At 38.7% G+C, this 18,636-nt stretch overlaps 1 protein-coding gene across 7 annotated transcripts in view; it reads right to left on the bottom strand.

Moving 5' to 3' along the window:
- The window catches only part of LOC114641399 (butyrophilin subfamily 1 member A1-like), a 228,293-nt gene extending 227,386 nt beyond the window's left edge, over window positions 1-907 (bottom strand). For 6 of the 7 annotated variants that reach the window (XM_051926429.1, XM_051926431.1, XM_051926430.1 and 3 more), the window contains exon 1: window positions 699-907. The gene's annotated coding sequence lies outside the window, so the exon portion shown is untranslated. The remainder of the gene's footprint in view (window positions 1-698) is intronic. The other variant, XM_051926434.1, reaches the window with a different exon arrangement.
- Between the last annotated feature and the right edge of the window lie 17,729 nt (window positions 908-18,636).

The following is an 18,636-nucleotide window of genomic DNA, read 5'->3' as shown; positions in this document are numbered from 1 at the left end:
CAGGAATTCATTAACCAATTCATTCATTTTTAACTTTCTCGCATGTGTACTCCTAATGTGTCTTCACCGCCCACCATTTCATGAAACACAAGACTCTCAGCTCAGCCAGCAGATCCAGTAATCAAACCAAGAAAAAGAACTTGACAGCCCAACTGTTCTCTACTTATTTCTACTTTCACCCTGACACTCACTGATGATACCATAAACCGTCTGCACTCCTGTGTCCCCCTTCATCAGTATGATTATCACCACAATCAAATCTCACAATACCTTTTGAATCACATCACCTAAATGTGTAGTAGTGGGAATGTGCTGCAGATGTTCAGTTCTTTTCCTTTTGAATTAAAGGAGCTGAAGATGTCTGTGCAGGAGCTGAGGCTAACCCACGTCTGTAAAATCCTGATCAGTGCTCATTAATGATTGTTGTGGTGGTCTTGACTTGAGTTACTTTTACTGGTGAATACTCAGAGTGGACAAGCTAATTCATGACAGCACCCTGATCTCATATGAAGACCTCCTGCTCAGCTCAAGGCTCCTTCACTAAACACACACTTAATCTGCACGAGCTGAAGGTAAACTTCTGTAGCACAAGCCAGTTACACATTACTGAAAATTACAATTCGTATCACTCACAAACTAAAGATTCATTTACATCTTCTAACAGCAATGTAATAAGCGTCCATAATGTCTCCACTTACTGCTTTCACTTTGTTTTCTCTCCACTTTCCCCGTTCAGAGCTCACACATCACGAGGATTTGTCCTTCATCAGGGGTCTGTGAACTTCATGCCCAATATGTCACTCTTCCATGTTCTTAATGTCTTATAAGTCTGTAGAAGGAGAAGATGGCGTGTAATAAAATAAAAGCAGTAGTATAAAGTGTTCCTCCTCTGATTAATTTCTCTTTCACTTTTGTATGGCAGCCTGCCAACACTGACACACCTGAGTCTTAAAGTGACAGAAACACATTAAAATAAAATGGCCTGTGATCTGACAATAAGACCCTCAGCTTTTATCAGATCTCATGAGAACTCCATAATTTTATGATCTTTTTTAGAATGTTTAACAAAGCAGGGCACACACTTATCACCCTTTGTTCAGATTAGAAGCAGACTTGTGGTATGAGGATCACATCAGCCCAAGTAAGGAGAGGAGAGCAGAAGAAATCAAAATGGAGTCAGGGCATGCACTTGATTCACAACTTACAGCCCGGAATAATTTGATTAACTCTAAAGCCAGCTGGATATCATGTGGGCTTCCTCTGAACACTGGAAGAACAAAATGCATTAGTGACATGCTACGTAACAAAAAACAAAAGAATCTGATCACCTGCTGGTGAACAACATCTCAAAAAGCGGTGGGCTTGATTTGCCTGGGCTCACATCTAAGCAGTGAAGTCATACTCAGCGTTTCTAAGAAAATCAGAATCCATAGAATGACGCACTTTACTTGCACAAACAGACCAGTAAGACATCTAAACATGGCAGGCATTTGTTGTCAGCACAGGATAGGCCTGTAAGATGGACTGACACTAAAACTGGTGAACTTCATTGATAACAATGAGAATGTATGAGAACATGTGCATAGTCTTCATCTTTAACCCTGATTCAGTTTTAGTGCTGATGTTATTTTAGATCTGTTGTATTAAATGTGAAGTTTCCATTCAGCTGAAGCTCAGGGTGCCCTGTTGTCATGCTCTGACCCTCTGGTGTCCTCCATTGCCTCGCAGCACTTCGTTGGCAGCCATTATCAGGCTTCTAGAAGTTGCACTGTAGCTTTGTCTAAAGGTGGAGAGTTCTGAAATCTAATTCAACAATAGCAATCCCACAATCTAATAATGCTGTGTATTTAACAGTCTGATGGCATACGGGTAGACGCTCCTACTGAATCTTTCAGGCTGAGTTTTCTGACTACAGAGTTGTCTGCTTGACTTCATCGTCTTTAACAGTTCATTACTGGGTTGACAGGAGTCCCTAAATATCCTGAGAGGTTTGACCAAGCGCCACCTGATGAAGATATCACTGTAGAGCAGACTGTGGAGTCTCCATGGTACACTCATCAAGGGTTAGGAAAATTCAAGTTGGTGAGACATGCTGTATGTTACTAAAGTCAATTTCAACTTCTGACTGTCTGACTGAATGATTTTGATGAAGATTGTGAACATTTCTGCTAGGGGTTTCTTTCAATTACAGGATGAATAGTTTAGCAAGTGCTCCACTGAAAAATGAGATTTTTATATGATGCTTACCCCATGTGTTTTATAGTGATGACTGAGAAAATTTTTAATCTCATGTTTTCATGGAGAATGGAGATAAAAAACAATCAATGACAGAATTGCGGTCTTTGGTGGCCAAAGCTGTACAACAGAAAACAAAGTCAAAGAGTCCACAAATACAAAGATCTCATGTTCTTTAATCTCATAATATGCAAAATACATGCACTTATTTACTAATATATTGTTCAATAAATGCTGTTTGGGTTTTTGAATTGAAGAAAGGACACTTGACCTATGAATTAGGGAGAGTTGTATGGAGTTTCACACTTGAAGGCCATAAACACATAGCTATAGGTTAAGGGACTGGGGCAAAATGACTAAATACTAGTAACAATGCAATAATACTGAAACAAGAACATACAAGGGTACGGGAGAAAATGACAGAATTTAAAAAATGTGACAAACTACTGATCTGTCTGTATCAGAGTGAGGCAGATTTATTTTATTATAGAGACTGGAAGACAGCAAGATCTTAAGATGAAGAAAAAGTCAATAACACAGAAATTACAAAGTTGGCAAAAAAAACACCAAGATATACTGTATATGTAGTCAATACGGATCAGTGGGTAGAAATAAACATCAAAACCTTGCTAAAGCCAAATATAACTTCACAAAGTTGTAGTTGAAAAACCTGTGCTGGATTCATAACCTCCATTTATAACAATGGAAACAAGAACGTAACAATAACAACATCCTGCCAAAGACCAAATGTAACAAAAACTATCATATTGGGAGAATCCCTGATGCTCAAAATGTCCAGAAATAAATAATGATCTTAAAACAAAAATTATTCTGAGCTGAAAAAATTCCTAATGATAATCTTAATTCTTGCTTTTGTTGTACGAAATATTTTTTAAAGCTGTAAGAAATGTTTGGAACTAAGGGACTGTCCTAAGAGTATGCAATACGTGACACAGTCCTGTGTGGTCTGTCAGCACACCGAGAAGACACGTTTAACAGACAAACCAGGAGATGAACGTACACTGGAGGAAGAGTCAAAGTCAGGAGATCAAAAGTAACCGAGTAAAAAGAAAAAGCGTGAGGAAGTCAAAATTATGAAGCAAAGATCTTTACTAAAAAGACAACCAAAGGTACATTTTAGAGAAGGTCTGATCGGGTTTTTAATCCACAGTACATATAGTGAAGTGAACGTTCAGCCAAACTTTAAACCCATCATGTTGATCAGCACAGGTCATGACATCTGAGGACATTCCTGACAACACAGGACACTGTCCTACGAAAATGTAGGCAGCAGTAACAAACCAAAATGGCACAAAAGCATTCAATGCAAAGGATAATTGACTATTTAATAAGTACCTATCAGAAATTATTTTTTTTACACTCTGGAAGTCCATTTACTTATTTATTTATTGTGTTATTTGTCCTGTAAGTCTGTATCTGTTTTTTTATCTTATTTCTGCTTTATGCATCTAAATTTCCCTTTGGGCTTAATAAAGTTTTTCACATCTACAGTAATCCCTCCTCCATCGCGGGGGTTGCGTTCCAGAGCCACCCGCGAAATAAGAAAATCCGCGAAGTAGAAACCATATGTTTATATGGTTATTTTTATATTGTCATGCTTGGGTCACAGATTTGCGCAGAAACACAGGAGGTTGTAGAGAGACAGGAACGTTATTCAAACACTGCAAAACAAACATTTGTCTCTTTTTCAAAAGTTTAAACTGTGCTCCATGACAAGACAGAGATGACAGTTCCGTCTCACAATTAAAAGAATGCAAACATATTTTCCTCTTCAAAGGAGTGCGCATCATGAGCACAGAATGTCAGAAAGACATAGGAAAGCAAACAAATCAATAGGGCTGTTTGGCTTTTAAGTATGCGAAGCACCGCCGGTACAAAGCTGTTGAAGGCGGCAGCTCACACCCCCTCCGTCAGGAGCAAGGAGAGAGAGAGAGAGAGAGAGAGAGACAGAGAAAAACAAACAGTCAAAAATCAATACGTGCCCTTTGAGCTTTTAAGTATGCGAAGCACCGTGCAGCATGTCGCTTCACGAAGCAGCTGCACAGAAGGTAGCAACGTGAAGATAATCTTTCAGCATTTTTAGACGAGCGTCCTTATCATCTAGGTGTGCGAACAGCCCCCCTGCTCAATCCCCCTACGTCAGGATCAGAGAAAGTCAGCGCAAGAGAGACAGAAAAGTAAGCCGGGTAGCTTCTCAGCCATCTGCCAATAGCGTCCCTTGTATGAAATCAACTGGGCAAACCAACTGAGGAAGCATGTACCAGAAATTAAAAGACCCATTGTCCGCAGAAATCCGCAAACCAGCAAAAAATCCGCGATATATATTTAAATATGCTTACATATAAAATCCGCGATGGAGTGAAGTCGCGAAAGGCAAAGCGCGATATAGCGAGGGATTACTGTAATCTAAAATGTGGTTTTGTAGCATGCAGAGTTTATTTTGTTTTTTTATTTTGTACATATGTATTAGTTATATTTTTGTGAAAGCACTGTGTCTACATTTTGTGGCTTGTTATTAGGTGTGTGTGACACTAATTTGAATTCTACTGTGACACTTTGTCATTGTTGTTTCTGTTACCGTCATGTGCTGTCATACTGTGCCAGTATTTAAATTAGAGTTTGGGTTTACTGTTTTCTGGGATTGTAAAATAATTCTCAATTATATGCTACAATAACGCTATCTCCCTAGCATCTGGTTTCATGTCAAGTCCTACAGCTGAGATGTACAGCAGGAGTTAAAGCTTGAAAACACGTCAGTTACTATCCACCTTTACTGTCAGTTTCAGATTCTCCGGTGACTTGAAACTATCTGTCCTCTTTTGTTTTTTTAGGAATTTTTTAGGGAATTTATTAAAAGCAAGTAACATTCCATAAAATAAAGTCAAACTTAGCAAAATTCAATTCAATTCAACCCCCGCCCAACCTTATTTTTTGATTTTTTTTAACAATTTTCAAAATGCAGAAGCTTTCTCTTCTGGCGCAGTATTATGCTGATGCTAACTCTACAATTCTTTATTTCACTGACTTTGACATAAATGTGCTAGTCTGCCCCAAACAGCCGTACAGCTAACATCTATAACTCTCATAAAACATACCTCTGTTACTGACATCTAGTGGTCATTAAATATATCAATATACTAACCAGATAAATATTAATTAATGAGCTGCATTTCCATTAATGACTCCTTCTTTACAAAGTTCTTAATGATAACAGAAACGGAGGTCTCCTCTGTGTTTGGAGTTTGTGATTAATGCTTACATCAGACAACACAACTTACTGACCACCAATTATGGCTAGCAGATAAATGTCAACTAATAAACAATGTTTTAATAAATTTGTTGTTCTTCTCCAAACACATAAGGTTTTTATAAGGTTTAGAAGATGTAATTGATGTGTGTGTCCACCAGGGAACCCACAACCTATTTCCCCTCAGGCAAATTTCAAACACGTCCCCTAAACAGACATTAAACAAACTTTATTTTATATCGTGTCATTCTACAGAGAACAGCATTCTAAGTACATTTATGTGCTTATTGTAAAGCTACTGTTTTCACACGTCAGCTGCATGGATACCAGACGGTTACATGATATGGTCATGCATTAAAATGATGGAGGAGTGTGACGTAGTAACCTTCTACTTGGAGCGCACACCATAGAGCCACTTAGTCCAGTTATTGAGCATCTGGCACCCCAGTCCAAGGTACACCTCCACAACGAGTGTGCTAAATATTAATAAAAACAGTTCTGATCACTCACTGCAGATGCCGAGTCCAGACAGCCAGTCAGGTTTTGACGCTTTACTGTCAGACAGCTGATAGTTCTGATAGTTATCAGAAATTATCAACATAATTACAAGGACTTAATTATGGACAAGACATCAAGTAAGACTGACGTTACAAAGTAAGGTCGATCTGCTCACTTCATGTTATGATGAGGTGTACTTTTTATTATTTTTCTATTATGATTTCAGTTATTAGAAATATAATTGTGCCCTTTCTGTCAGTAAAGTTCTTGCTCTTCATATTCCAGCCATCCACATTTGTACAGGAGAGGTCCTCTTGAGAGTCTTCCCTTGTCGCTGAGTCAACTCTTTACTTGTTTTCTGCCTCTCATTGTCAGTCTTGTTTGTTAGGTGTTTGCATTGTCGAGGCCTGAAGGACATGAGGAGCCCACAATAATCATTGGGGAGCCAGCTTGACAACTCTGCTTAATTTAAGGATAACAAAAAAGTTCAATTGATAACAGAAAGAGCAAACGTTTGGCCAATCCAGCCTGAACAATAGGAATTAGGATATTCTGAATTTCAGGCAGCTCAGAAGCTCCTTCCAGCATCCAAGTAAGGACCAGAATGAAACGCCCATCTCATGGTATGCCTCTTTTTATTTTGTCCTGATTTACTAGGGTGTTGTACCGTGTTAGCCATTATGAACGTAGAGAAAAGCCAAGCAAAATGACACCTTTTATTGGCTAACTAAAAAAATTACAATATGCAAGCGGGTGGAAAAGACAGAACAGTTAGTGACAGCACCTCCTCCTCAACTACAAATACTTTACTGTTTCAATTGAGAAGTTACTCCAACTTGTATATTTTGTGTATTTGTCTCTTTTTCACCTCAGATTGCTGCTACTGATGGCAAACAAATCCCCAATACAAGTTAATAAAGCACCAGCAGATTGTGTGTGCAGACCACTGTCACTGGTGTTCTCTGTATCACCAGCTGACTTGACCGCATGAAGAAGAGAACCAGTGCAACAGCATTTCACACCTCCAGATGCTTTAGAACAAGAAAGTTAAAAATGTTCAGAATAAGAATCATATTTATTGGCCAAATACTGTATGTGGCACACAAGGAATTAGACTCTGTTTTTTTGATGGCTCTCCAAGTATAGTTACACCACTGACATACAAACAATTGATTAGTACACCCCTGAGATAAAAACAAGACAAACAATGTGAACACGTCATACAAAGTGCATGGCAGTTCAGGAAATACCACAATATACACACATTAGCAGGAAGGCATAGACAGTTGAAAGAAACCGTCCTTGTATCTGTTTGCTTTGCTGTAGTTTAGTCCAGAACACCCGGCAGATGAGCTTGTGGCCTGGATGTGAGGGGCCGGTGATGATTTTCCCCTCCTGCTTCATGACTCTGGAATTGTACAAGTCCTGTATGGTGGGAAAGAATGGTGCCAGTGATCTCTTTGGCAGACTCGTTGTGGTGTTTTTAGTAGCTGATCCAAGCCTCACTGTGTTGGCTGAACTTCGAACAGACTTGATGATTGTTCTGTATAACTGAATCAGCAGCTCCTATAGTAGACTGTGTGGACCACCAGGGGTGTACCCCACTCCAAACCCCAACACAGATAGGCTGAGACACAAGTTCAGCACAGCACACAAGCTTATTCTTCAGTGGGGGAGCGTTTTCCCTTCACTCTCCACTACACAGCACAGTACAAAGCACCAGTATATAAATACACCGTCCTTTCCTCTTCTTCTTTCTCTTTTCCTTCTTTGCCTCCACTCCTCCTCACAAGCTTTGTCCTCCACCACCCAACTCTGGCTCCCTGGTTGGTGGTGAGATGGCTCCTTTAATAGCACACCCAGAAGTGCCCCAGGTGTTTCTTGACCTTCTTCCGGCTGAATTTCCGGGTGTGGCAGAAGAAGTTCCTCCAAGGACCCAGCAGCACCTGCAGCACCCCCTGATGGCACCCATGGAACCCAGCAGGGCTGCTCCAAACTACAAGTCCAAGCATGCCTTGTGGGAACCCAGGGAGGCTGCCCTCTAGCATCTTGAGAGAGATTATGTCCCAAACATGTTCTCTCCCTTGCTATCCATCTCAGCTGATTTCCCTCAGTTGTCACATGAAGTCCATCTGCTGCTGTGTCTTTCCCATTTGGTCTTTTATGTCAAATCCCAGGTGATTATAGAGCCGAGAATCATGAAGGTTTCCACAACTGAGAGCTTATTGTCAAGTATGGAGAGTGGAGGTAATATTGGGGGCCCCTCCTGAAGTCCACTGTCATCTCTGCAGGTTTTTAGCATGTTTAGCTCCAGATTGTTCTCAGCACACCAAAGTGCCAGCTGCTCAACCTCCCCTCTGTATGCAGACTCGTCACCATTCCTAATGAGTCCAATGACGGTTGTGTTGTCCGCATATTTGAGGAGTTTGACAGAGGGTTCCTTAGAGGTGCAGTCATTATAATTCCTCAGTCATCAAGCCTTTGGTTTCCTATTTGTCTGGATGATGGTACACCACTGACAGGTGGAGGCAGGGAGAGAAAGCTGGGGGAGCTTACAGTGGAGGAGTTAAGGGAAGAGTGTGATCTTCCTAACTCTAAAAGTATGAAACACAAGAAAGGAGAACAAAAAGGTTATCTACTCTGAGGGATGTACGGCCATATATTCCGGCCAACAGCTCCAAGCCACCAGATGGAGCCCTCCCAGCAGCGTGGAAGTTCCCAGAATTCCAGCAGGGCCTCATGGACCTTGTAGTTTTTACAACCAGCCCTGCTGGGTACCATGGGGACCTCTAGGAGATGCTGTAGGGAGGCTCAGGGAATTCTACATGCCCTATAACCCGGAAGTGCATCCTGGTCACATGGACAGAAGGAACGGCGTGCTTCCGGGATGAAGAAAGAGTGGTTTTAATCCGACCCGGAAGTGCTAAGAAATCACAGGAGTTCCGGGTCATGAACTATAAAAGGACCATGGGAAATCCCAGACGGCGAGCTGAGTTGGGAGGCAGGGTGGCTAAGCGTCAGGGAGTGGAGGATTGAATATTGTTTATTGTAGTGATTATTGATTTATTAAGTATTGTGGAGAGGAGGGTGCTTTGTGCACTTATTTATAATAATAAACATTATTATTGGACTTTTATCTGGTGTCTGACGTCTGGTCTGAGGGTTCAAGGGGTCGACAGTGACTCAATCTGTCACACTAGATATGAATGAAGTACCCTGAGACATGTCAGCTGTTATACATGGAGTAAATAAAGACACAGTCAGTACTATTTACTCTACTCTAAACTAACCTCACAGCACCATTATCTGCAGATCACAGTAATGATTCACTATTTTATTAACATTATAATTTACTAGGGTGACCAGACATCCTGGAGAATGGGACAGTCTGGATTTCAGGCTATGCGACATGATAAATAACTAAAGAATATCAAACTGTTTTAATGGGCTGCCTATCTAATAAAACATTGCTGTGACAAAGCAAACATCCTCATGATATATTTAGGACAGCGTGTACGAAACTCCAAGGGGAGACCCCCTGTTCACCCTCAATGTAATATTTGTATAATAGTGTGGTGACAACTCCAATGGGTAAAGCTTGATTAAGAACTTGTGTTCATTTTGATGAGAAGCAGACCAAACCAGAGAGTTCTGCCACTTACAGAATTTGTTTCTACATCAACCTGTGCGTGGGATCTCATGTGTTCATTTCTGAAGGTATTTAGCTTCCTGTGCCCTGATACCTCACTGATGATGATGAGACAAAGCAGACATTAAACAAATGGGCTTTATGTGGGGGCATACAGGCTACACAAGTGTCCCAGTTTGTCATTTTGAAAATATGGTCACCTTATAAAGTATCGTCAGAGTGCCACATCCACCTGATATTTGTAACAGTCAGTCCCTGTAATAAAGTTCGCTTTTCACTTCTGTTATTCCCTAATATTTGTCATAACTGAACAGCTTTGCAAGTCCCATTTCATGATAATTACAATGGCCAGACCTGCTCAAGACAAGAAGACGTCCATTACAAAAGGTTTTTGTTCCTATTTAGGTTACGTTAATTGGAAATTACAAATTGTCACGTTGTATGAATATGAATATGAGAGGGTGTCTGTGTGTGTGTGTCTGTGTGTGTGAGTTACAGTGGTCCCCGAGATGAAATAGAGCCTCATCCAGGCCGCTTACAGCCTTTTGACCAATCCCAGTGAGAGAAGCTCCAGACCCCACAATCCTGACAATGACAGAGAAGGTTCTAGAACTGACCTACTGAACTCAGCCCATTGATGGCTACGGTGCCTGCACAGACCTCAAACACACCTGAACGTTACGCTGTGCACACGTTTTCGAACTTGTTTCATTCTCCTCATAGACATTACATCATTCCACACCATTATTACTTCTGATGGATTTCTTTCATGCTATCGCCATCACACACATAAATGTCCCACAGGACCTCCTCAGACTGACAGAGGTGGTCCTCACTCTGAATAACAGTGTCTGACTGTAACTTTAAGTCCTTATCAGTAATTTCCTCTTTTTCATATTATTTTTCCATTGATGATGGGGCCACTAATGGCCTGTGCTGTGTTACCTGCCAGACTCCATTAATGTCCACAGCTCTCTGCTAATCTGTAATCTTTGTGATGGCCCTGAACTCCACAATGAAGTCTTCAGGATGTGAACCTGCATCATCTACAGAGGAGACTGCATGTCCTCTCACAAATGACAGTCCTAAGAGGACCAAACATCTAACTTGAGCCCTTAGTTGTGCCTGTGATCTCTGTAACATTCTCATTTATAAAACCACATTGTACTGAAAAATGAACTGTGTACACATTTCCACATTTTTTAATATGATTATTATTATGTGTAAGATGAAATAAGTGAGCAACTCCTGTTGTGGAATAAACACGAGACAGTCGACAGATTGATCAACCGTTAGGGAAGGCAAAACACATGGAGAACATACATGGAGAGCAAAACCAAATGTGTACTCTGATGAAAGCAGTTCTCACAAGGCATTAAAATAATAATAGCAAAGACAGAGACGCGGCTGTATGAATGATAATAAGTCAGTACTAACCTTTAATACAAGTTACCACAAATACAAACGGACCTTCAGGATGGACAGTGAAGACAAACTGTTAAGAATTCTAAAAATGAAAGCCATTCCAAAATACACCTCTGTACTGACATACTGTAACAGTTAGGCCTTTCCTTTGGAAGTTCTATGCAGTTACTGCTAAGATAAAGTTATATCATATAACACAATGTTATACCCCAAAAAGAACAGACCCTCAAATAAGAAGAGCTACTGCCATAACCAGTGACACCTTCTGGAATATAAAAACAAAGACAATAAGAACCGCATCCCCCTTGTTGTCACCTACAACCCACATATTGAAGCACTCCGAAAAATTATAAAAGAACTTCAGCCAATGCTACACAAGGACCAAACACTAAATAATGGATTTCCATAACCTCCCCTCCTGGCATGCAGATGACCACCAAACCTTCAGCAACTAATTGTTCGAAGCTCCCTAAGTGAACCAACAGAAAATGGCACATCTCCATGTCTACAGAAAAGATGTCAAACGTGTGCTCACATTTATGATCCAGACCATGTAGTTATGCCAACTAGAACATCACATAAAGGGGTCATTTTCCTTCAGATCATCTAATGTGGTCCACCTCATTCTCTGTATGAAATGTCCTGACACTGCACTCTATGTGGTAGAAACTGGACAAACACTCCACCAGAGAATGAATTTACACAGGTGCCACATTAAACATGGCAACACAGATGTTCCTGTAGTGGCCCACTTCAACAGCCATGGACAATGTGAGGGGGTCTTTAAAGTCACAGGGCTTATGGGCAACTTCAGAACACAGCAAGAGAGAAGAGAATGGGAAGTGAAACTAAAACTGAACACATTACAGCATGGAGTAAATAGTGACAAGAGTTTTATGGCCCGATATGAGGATTGTTTCCATCTCTTGGACTGACAGACAACCTGACTACAGGCCCACATTGTGTTGAGAAGCTCATCAGAAACCTCAGAAGACTTTGTTGGACAGTCATCTTATCCAAAGATCTTGACCAGACATTGTTCTCCTCTCTTGCTACATGAATCTTAGCCTGAAGAGGTCTATTAATTTTGTACATTTAAGATGTCTCCCTTAAAGGTTTCCCAATGTTGTATCTGTTCTGGTGTCTCTATAAACACAGGGGACTCCAGTTTCTGGATGACATGTTGATGAAGGGGCCTGAGTTGTCTTGAAAGTCTGCATATTGTAATCTTTTTAGTTAGCCAATAAGAGAGGTCATTTTGCTTGACTTCTCACTACATCACATAACACATAAAATCTTACATCACTCCACAGGCCTGAATTACATGAAGTGGTGGGACTGAAGTAAAACCCACCAGTGTGAAGAAGTTGAATACACTAAAGGCCTAGTTTACAATTCAACCTCCTGACTTTAGCACAAATGAGCCACAGTCAGAGCCGGACTGACGTTTACAATCGGGGGGCTCATTGGTGGGTGGCCTACTACCTTGCCTGGCCTGGCATTCAGAGCATCCAGTGAAATAAACTAATGGTGAAATTATATAATGTTATTATACTGGAAAACGAGCAACTCTTAGTGGGCACAAATCCTTTCGGTTTAATGTTGGAGGTTTCTTTTCTAGTTGGATGGTTTTCTGTTTTTTCAAGTTTTGACTTTGCGTGCGTCTCGCGCTCTGACAATTAAACAGGAGCGCTGGGATGAGAGGTGCATACGTCTGCTGCCTTTGTGATTAAATTTAGATATGAAGTTTATAATATACTTTGAGTTATATTTGAATATTGTCTGGGTTTTGGTATTTGTTACTGTGTATTTATTTTGTTCTATTTCTGTATAGCGTATGGTCACATTTTTAACATTATTTTCTCTTTTTCCCTCAGAGTGACTGAATAGGCTTCACAAAATGTTTTATTTTTTTATTAATGAAACGCGTATGTGAGTGGAATGATTTTTGTTTTTAAATATACCTGTTGTTCTTTATTTCATGACTAGCAAAATACCCGCGCTTCGCAGCAGAGAAATAGTGTGTTAAAGAGGTTATGTAAACATATATATACATATACAGTACATATCTACATATACATATATACATACGGGGCGGAGTGGTGGCTCTGAGGCTAAGGATCTGTGCTGGTATCCCGAAGGTTGCTGGTTCGAATCCCTGTCACTGCCAAAAGAGATCCTACTCTGCTGGGCCCTTGAGCAAGGCCCTTAACCTGTAATTGCTCCAGGTGCGCTGTACAATGGCTGACCCTGCGCTCTGACCCGAAGGGGTATGCGAAAACTAACAAATTCCTAATACAAGAAATTGTATAAGGTGAAATAAAGAACAAAAAAAAAAATATATACACATCCACATATACATATATATACAAATACAAATTTACACATCTACATATATATATACATATGTACATATATATATACACATATATATACATATGCACATATATATATATATAAACATAGATATACATATATACATACATACATACATTGACATATATATATATATAGCAAAATACCCGCGCTTCGCAGCGGAGAAATATTTGCCTGTTTTCATTTTTTTTTCTTTCTTCAGTAATATTTCAGCAAACCCGGAGCTTGTCAATTCAAATCCTGGTACTGACACCACTGTGTGACCCTGAGGAAGTCACTTCACCTGCCTGTGCTGCAAAAAACAAAAGTAATGTAACAAATTGTACCTCAGATGTTGTAAGTTGGTGGAATAAAGGCATAAGTAAAAATAGATAAATATGTATTATACACATAGGAACTATTCATTTATTTTCAGTTAAGTCATCTGCAGCAAACCTTTATAAATGAGGTTTTCTCCTTTTTAGATAGTGCAAACTGTTTCTTCTTCATTGAGGTTTTCTCTTGGAGAGCTTTTTTCATTTCATTGAAAATTAAAGCAGCAGCTGCCAAATTATGTAGCTTTCTTATTAATTTTTCAACATTGAGTAAAATAACTTTATAAAGTAACATAAAAGGTTTAAATACTGGTTATCCTTTTACACTAAAATATTACTAAAGAGATACAAAAAAAGTAAAATGCATATGTTCTTTTTCTTTTAAGGAGATTAAATATTACTGAAGAAAGAAAAAAAAAAAAACTAAAACAGCCAAATGGGGCTATGCATACGAACTTAAAAAGGTTTAAATAAAACAGAAATATATATTTTATTTTTACTTGCTTAACTTGTGGAGGGTGTATCCTGTAGCAAAGCCCTAACTTTTTTCGTGAAAGCCCGTTTCAGTAAATAAGTGTTAAAAACAGGTGTAAAGATATTGACAATAAGCTACGCAAACCCAGGAAGACATGGAATCGTTTAAATCAAGTATCATTACATCTTCCTTTCTTTAAAGAGAAGTAAGGCAGTACTTATAAGCTTACATATTTATATATAGACATACATACATATATATATATATATATTATATATATATATATATATATATATATATATATATATATATATAGTATATATATATATCTGAAGCCGTGCAAGCACACTATTGAGAATGCAACGTATAGTTGTACAGAAGAAAAGCAATCTTGCCTCAAATGAATGGCAACCTTTTGTAGGTCTATGAAGTTAATTTAAAGTTTAGGTTTACGCGGTGCTTTCTTTCCGAAGTACCTGCACTCATGAATATGTCTGTATGTGTCAGTCGGTCAAATCCACGCGCTTCGCACCGGCGAAGTACCGCTTTTAAATTTTTATTAAGAAGAAAATAAAACGTTTTTAAATTGAGGGAAAATATACTAATAACAGTTTGTTAAGGATCAGTTTTTTTGTGAAGCTGCCTTTACTCAAGTGATCACTTCGACCTGACTTGGTGGCCAACTATAAGCGTTACCTGGTAGCTAACCACCCATACAATCAGATTGTGAATCAGACTACGAATGCCGTGAATGTAATTACACACTCACTGCACTTGCTTACGGTAATCGAACCTCGGACGTCAGCGCTAGAGGGGCTTAGCAGCGGTGAAGTATTGCTTTTAAATTTTAATTAAGAACAAAAGAAAACCTCAGAGGTTCGATTCCCGAAAGGGAGTGAAGTGAGTGTCCGGTTACCTAGCAGGTAAAGCTTATGGTTGGACAGCAAGTGACGTAACATCAGCCACGGTGCCTTCAGTTGTGAGAAGCAGATCATAGAATGATTGAAAATAGTTTTGCATTTACCTTTTTAGTAAAAGGCGAGCTTTTAAGCCTGAGAAATCACCCCGTAAATGCATACGTTTAATTGCACATGTGTTAATATGTATGGTTACACAGTATTAAAAGACAGTGAACAACGTCAGTTACCTTTGTTCCCGCGTTTGATAAAAGGCGAGCTTTTAAGCCTGAGAAATCACCCCGTAAATGCACACGTTTAATTGCACGTGTGTTAATATGTATGCTTACACAGTATTAAAAGACAGTCAAAAATTAACGTCATTTACCTTCGTTCCCGCGTTTGACTCGTGCTGTAAATCTCTTCCTTGTTTTTAGTTCACGTGATTACGTAGGAGGCGTGATGACGCGATACGTGACTCTGCCGCCTCCATTACAGTATATGGACAAAAAATATGTTCCAGTTATGACCATTACGCGTAGAATTTCTAAATGAAACCTGACTAACTTTTGTAAGCTCGCCTTTTACTAAAAAGGTAAATGCAAAACTATTTTCAATCAGTTTATTGAAACACTCCCGTTAAGGATTGCAATAACATATTCGCGAGATAAAAGAACGAAGTAGGGGGAAATGGAGGAACAGCCGCAAACAGCGAAGAGCAAAAAATTAATTAAACAATTGAGAACGGACCGAGTTAAGCATACAAGCATGTTCATAAGGGAAACAAAGCACGGTGTAAAACGTAAGTTTAAATTAAGTTTATAGAAACGCTCCCGCTGCGGATTGCAATAACATATTCGCGAGATAAAAGTTTAATGAGAAGACACGAGGTATAAACGAACCACACGCCGTGGCGCAACATTAGGGGCAACAGTTTCAACCATTCTATGATCTGCTTCTCGCAACTGAAAGACGGCACATGGCGGATGTTAGCCGACTTGCTGACCGCAACGTTAGGGGCTTCAACTCTGGCGCTGACGCCACATCTCAGTGCCAACACTTTCCAGACTCTACTTAAAAGACACGCCCTCCTCACTGGACAGTTAAAAAGACCAATCAAACTAACGATGACATCAAGTATTACCCAAGCAAAAGTAGGAAAGGAGGCATCTTCATAAAATGCGTGTGGGATGATTTGCATGAGACGCTGCTTTAAAAAAAATGATAAAAAAAATACGGGAGAAATCCCGTCCAGTATTGATTCAAAACGGGACGCGCAATTTCATTCTCAAATGCGGGACAATTCCGTATTTTAAAGGACGGGTGGCAACCCTACAGTGCCAGGTAACCACCCATACAATCAGATTGTGATTCAGACTAGGAATGGAATGAATGTTATTACCCCGATCTACATACAAGGCGAAAGTCTTGCAACATTCAAAGATGATGGTTTGGGGTAAGTACACCATACAACATAAAAGAGCTTATGAAGCCTTGAACCGAAAAAAGCAACATCTCAGAGATCGTAAAAAAAAATAGGAGGTAATGTCGTTTTACTCGCTGTAGATTTTATTCAAACATTACCAGTTATTCCACGAGGGAGACCAGCAGATGAACTCAACGCGTGTTTAAAATCCATGCTTCTCCCAAGCTCGGTTATATGTCGCGTGTTCTCGGGTAGGTACACCAAAAAATGTATACATTTAAGCATGTAATGGGCAAAGAAAAAATGAGGTATACCCGAGGGCACTGCAGTAGTACTTAATCTAACTTTACTTCTTAAATGTTAATGTTTTACTGTTTAATCATTTATACGCTTCTTATATGTTGTTCAAATTCTTTTATCAAAATACCAGTGACAGCGCAATGCACGATAACATGGAGTGAATACACCATACGCATCCGCCCACAGACGCCCTGGTGTGCGCAGATAGGAGTTGATTCTACAATAAAATAAAATAAACATAAAAAGAGTAATACAATCATCACCCATAAAGCGGATAGTAGACGTGACGTATTATATGTGTACCAGATTTCAAGTCAATAGGTGAAACGGTTTGCGAGCTACAGGTGATTTAAAATCCTGGACAGACAAACAAATAGCCACGGAAGCAAATTACAGAAGAAGATTTTACTGTTTAATAATTTATATTTATATGAAATGTGCTTCTTATATATTACTTCATATTCTCATATGATAATGATGTTAATGTTTATATTGATTTCTATGTTATTGAAACTGCATGTATGTGTGTATATGTATGTATATATATATATATATATATATATATATATATATATACTAGCAAAATACCCGCGCTTCGCAGCAGAGAAGTAGTGTGTTAAAGAGGTTATGAAAAAAAAAGGAAACATTTTAAAAATAACGTAACATGATTGTCAATGTAATTGTGTTGTCATTGTTATAAGTGTTGCTGTCTTTTATATATATATATATATATATATATTATATATATAATATACACACACACATAAACATTTATATACATATACATATATATACATATCTACATATATATACACACATACATAAACACACACATAAGACTTATTGACTGAAACGGGCTTTCACGAAAACAGTTAGGGCTTTGCTACAGGATACACCCTCCACAAGTTAACCAAGTAAAAATAAAATATATATTTCTGTTTTATTTAAACCTTTTAAGTTCATATGCATAGCCCCATTTGGCTGTTTAATTTTTTTTTTCTTTCTTCAGTAATATTTAATCTCCTTAAAGAAAAACAACATATCCATTTTACTTTTTTTGTATCTGTGTAGTAATATTTTAGTGTAAAAGAATAACCAGTATTTAAACCTTTTATGTTACTTTATACATTTATTTTACACAATGTTGAAAAATTAATAAGAAAGCTACATATTTTGGCAGCTGCTGCTTTCATTTTCAATGAAATGAAAAAAGCTCTCCAAGAGAAAACGTCAATGAAGAAGAAACAGTTTGCACTATCTAAAAAGGAGAAACCCTCATTTATAAAAGTTTGCTGCAGATGACTTAACTGAAAATAAATGAATAGTTCCTATGTGTATAATACATATTTATCTATTTGACTTATGCCTTTATTCCACCAACTTACAACATCTGAAGTACAATTTGTTACATTATTTTTGTTTTTTGCAGTACAGGCAGGTGAAGTGACTTCCTCAGGGTCACACAGTGGTGTCAGTACCAGGATTTGAACTGACAAGCTCCGGGTTTGCTGAAATATTACTGAAGAAAGAAAAAAAATGAAAACGGGCAAATAGGGCTATGCATACAAATGTCCATCCATCCATTATCCAACCTGCTATATCCTAAATACAGGAGCCAATAAGTAGATATGTATATATATAGTATATATATATATTTATATATATATGTGAATGTATGTATGTATATATCTATGTCTATATATATATATATATGTAGATATGTAAATTTGTATATGTATATATATGTTTATGTGGATGTGTATATACGTATGTA

This window comes from Erpetoichthys calabaricus, chromosome 4 (genome assembly GCF_900747795.2).
Source record: "Erpetoichthys calabaricus chromosome 4, fErpCal1.3, whole genome shotgun sequence".
Lineage (NCBI taxonomy): Eukaryota > Metazoa > Chordata > Cladistia > Polypteriformes > Polypteridae > Erpetoichthys > Erpetoichthys calabaricus.
This window is presented reverse-complemented; position numbering and strand designations above follow the sequence as displayed.